At 34.1% G+C, this 4,619-nt stretch overlaps 1 protein-coding gene across 1 annotated transcript in view; it reads right to left on the minus strand.

Annotated features, from left to right (window-relative positions):
* LOC106878371 (aspartyl aminopeptidase) overlaps positions 1 to 4,619 on the minus strand; it is a 383,150-nt gene that overhangs the window by 334,267 nt on the left and 44,264 nt on the right. The gene's annotated exons all lie outside the window — the stretch shown is intronic.

Genomic DNA, 4,619 nt, shown 5'->3' on the forward strand with positions numbered 1-4,619 from the left:
ATATATATATATATATAAACATTTTTGATCACTATAAACAAATCATACACTGTCTTTTACAGGAGAGCCCATCACACACACACACACATATATATGTATGTATATACACACATGTAATGTCAACAAATGGGGAACCGAAATCCAGGGAGATACCTTGTTAGCACTCTAATGAAATCCAGACTTGGCTAATCACATTGAAAGACAGGAAACATTTAGTATCATTTCAGGTAAACAATTGAACTATACTCCTATTGATTGGTAAATCCAGAGGATTTTTTGTTGCATGCAGGGTATATAATTAGGACATCAGAAATGAAGACTGGAGAATAATATATCTTCAAAGATTCTTTATTAAAACATTTTCTTTCTATTACATTCTGATACGTGTTTCTACTGGACAAGTGTCTTCATGTTCTCTGATATAATAATTCTGTGCATTTAGTTGATTTAAATTAAATTGTATACATTATATGTATACAATAAGTTCATTATTACTATTATTATAGCACCTTTATATACTTCTTAAGACAGTGTCCTACAAGTGAACATACCAATTAGTTTCTTGTTACAATTTCGCATCTTATTAGTAACCTTATTTCTACAGTATTCCAAGCAGTATTATATATTCCATTTAGAAAATGAGGTATTGCACTATGAATATTATTGGTTTCATGATAGGTCAAATTAGGTGTGCCATTAGATTCCCTGCTCAGTTCATTTAATTTGTGAGTCTGGCTTAATTAGCCCTAATTTCTGTTAGTTCATTATTGATTCTATTACAAGTGTTAGTTATACAACTAGATCCCTATTCTTATTCATATTATGTCCCAATCCATCTGGATAGCTATCATTATTATTATTATTATTATTTATAAGGCAACAAGCTGGCAGAATTGTTAGCATGCCAAGCGAAATGCTTAGTGGTATTTTGTCTGCCATTATGTTCTGAGCTTGAATCCTACCAAGGTCGACTTTGCTTTTCATCATAAAGTACCAGCTGGCTACTGGAGTCGATGTAATCGACTAGTCCCCTCCTGCCAAATATGAGGCCTTGTGCTTCCAGTAGAAAGGATTATTATTATTTATATTTGTGCTATAATTTGCATTTACTGACTCCCTACTAGCAATCACTTTAATTCTCTTAGAATGATGTGCTACAATAATTTGGACTAGATTTCTAGTTGTTGAAAAAGCAAATATAATTGTGTGTCTATTAAATTTCAGTCTGTATTTGTTACACAGGAGAAAATGTTTATCTGGTACACCAAACAATTTTGTTGGTATGTTTGTAGCTATTTGAACCTTTAAGACTGCATTATACCACATGCACATGCATACATACAACATAGGCATGGCTGTGTGATAAGGAATTTGCTTCCCAAGGGCCAACCAAAGATTTGTGAGTGGATTTGGTAAGTAGAAACTGAAAAGAGCCTGTTGTATATATATGTGTGTATTTGTTCATTTGTTTTATGGTTGCTTTTTTCCATGCTAGCATAGGTTAAATGATTATATTATTGAGGCATTGCTTTAAGTCAGATGCTCTTTCTGTTGCTAGCCTTTACCTACTTTTCATGTAAGAGATCTCTTATTGCACTCTTCATTGAAGATGTGAAGACAACAGATGATTTTTTGACCAGCTACAGTAGCAGACACTTGTCTGAAGTGCCACAGTGTGAGACTGAATCCCAAAACCACTGAGAAAGGGAAGCAAACTTCTTAACCACACATGTATGTCTGCATCTCTCTCTCTCTCTCTCTCTCTCTCTCTGTATATGTGTGTGTGTGCTTTCATGTATACTCATTGGCATTATCTGAGTGAAACGATGCCATTGTTTATATTCTCCATTAAGCAAAACCCCCACAGCTTCAGCAGTGTCATTTCTTGGGACAGATAGGGACAGTAGAATCATCATCATCATCATCATTGTTTAACGTCCGTTTTCCATGCTAGCATGGGTTGGACGATTTGACTGAGGACTGGTGAACCAGATGGCTGCACCAGGCTCCAATCTGATCTGGCAGAGTTTCTACAGCTGGATGCCTTTCCTAACGCCAACCACTCCAAGAGTGTAGTGCGTAGAAACAGACAAAGAGTGGCATCAGGAAGAGTATTTGGCCATAAAAAATCTGCTTCAGCAAAATTCATACAACCAATGCCAGCATGAAAAAAAAAAAAAAAAAAAAAAAAAAAAAAAAAAAAAAAATGAAACAAAATATCTCTATGTCAGTGCACATCAAAACTGCTGTTGCACACAAATATATATCTCCTGATTATTCCGTCACCATTATCATCAGCATTGGATTAACCATTTAGCAAAATAAACATGGGAAGTTAGAGGCACCACAGAAATGGTAAATGGTTTATGTTACGAAAGAAAGGTTTATATGATTGTAAATGTAATTTCAAAGCATCCGTGGTGTCATAGCGAGGATCTGATCAAAGACTTTGTAATTAAAAAAAAAAAAAAGAAACCAGAAAACTTTTCAAATAAAGTGGGAGTATACAAAAATAAACATTTTACTGTTAGATTTGTTTCATTTTGAAAAATAAAAAGTTATTTTATGGTTTATTATTGCTTATATTTTGAATTAAATACATATATATCTCTGTATATATATATGGAGGCACTTAAATCTTTTAAATGCTTAGGGCTTCTGTGGGTCTCAATTCAGCCCTGGTTATCAACAACAAATGAACACAAAAGCAAATCAGAATTTTATAAGAAATGATTTTATTTGATTTCTTCCTTCAATGCATTTGATCTTTAAAAAAAAAAATTTTACATAAAATCTTAATGATTATTGAAATTCTTAGTCATAATGTTCATAAATTTTTGGATGGTTCACTTAATTAAGGAAATTTGTTTGTCACTGTTAGTGTATGCTGAGAGCTTTCCACAGAAATTGGTGTATTTATGGTGTGCAAATGCAGTGATTTATGTGTGCCATGTATTACAGCATTTGTATGAACACACGCTAACATACACAAAGGTGTATATGTGCATATACGTTCTCTATTCCATACACACAGTCTACAAGAAAGCCAACCCTATTTTCTGCTGCAGCTTTAAGAGGATGAAAAGAAAATTCCCTTCAGGGAAACAAGTTTTGGAGAGACATGATATACCTATGCCATACATAATGCTCAAATATATATATATATATATATATATATATATATATATATATATATATGCACCCTCATGCAAGGTGTCTTTTTATATATACACACATACAAAATGCAGGTGTGTGTGTGTATATATATACACACACACGCACTTTATATGTGTGTGTGTTGTTTTTTTATTAACTGTCTATCTGCGACCCGGTTACAGAGTGTCTTCCAAAGTCCACTACATTATTCAGAGTGTACTTCTTTCTGATATGTTTTTTTATTAACTGATTATATATTACATGTATATATTATACATATATATATTGCACATATACATATATTACACATACACATATTATACATATATTGCACATACACATATATTATACATATATTACACACATATATATATTATACATATACATCAGGTCCTCCCATGAATATTGTCTGAAATATCATACATGTAATTTCTATAGATTAAAACAGAAAGAGGCAAATGGCTTAGCAAGATTTGATAAGGACATTTAATTTAGCTATATAATAAAAAGGTGTACATAGTCTCTAACAGCTGTTTCTAGAATATCCCAGCTATTGGAATTCTCGGACTATGGAATTCTTGCTCAACATAATGTTCTGTTACCAGAGAGGGAGAGGTTAAACAGCTGTGATAATGGAGGGACCAGAATTTTAGTGGCATACCAAATTGAGCATTCAGAGTGCAAACCTATTGGTTTAAGTCACCCTGGCAAAAATTCCTTGTATATTTTATATATGTAATTTCTATCAAATTTTACAGTATTCTAACATCATCATCATCATCGTTTAACGTCCGCTTTACATGCTAACAGGGGTTGGACGATTTGACTGAGGACTGGTGCTTTTACGTGTCACAGGCATGAAGGCCAGTCAGGTGGTACTGGCAATGGCCACGCTCAAAATGGTGTATTTTATGTGCCACCCGCACAAGAGCCAGTCCAGGGGCACTGGCAACGATCTCGCTCGAAAGTCCTTACACATGCTGCGGGCACAAGTGCTAGAAAGGCGACGCTGGGCACAGGTGCCATTACGATTTCGCTTGCCCCAACAGGTCTTCACAAGCTGAGTTTCGTGTCCAATGAAGGAGACGACGTTGGCATGGGTGCTAGTTGTCAAATTTAGTTTGATTTCGATTTCTAACATGTCAAGTGATATTGATTGATACTCATATGAATTTGGAAACCTTTAACTTAATATAATTTCTCTTTACAGAATAATCTGACTGAAATAATTACTAATATTAACCCCTCAAAGGTGGACATATTGAATGAGCATTTAAGGCACATAAATGAGTTCAAAAAGAGAAACAGTGCAACAGGAGGAACCTGAAATATCCATTTGTTTATGAGGAAGTGCTTGAACAAAAGAAGTTACAGAAGATGGTTTACAAAGTTCAAAAATAGCCTAAAAGAGAGGCCATGATTAGGATGCTCTGTTGAATTTGATGAGTTTCATTTGTCGTCAC

Source organism: Octopus bimaculoides, chromosome 17, assembly GCF_001194135.2.
Source record: "Octopus bimaculoides isolate UCB-OBI-ISO-001 chromosome 17, ASM119413v2, whole genome shotgun sequence".
NCBI lineage: Eukaryota > Metazoa > Mollusca > Cephalopoda > Octopoda > Octopodidae > Octopus > Octopus bimaculoides.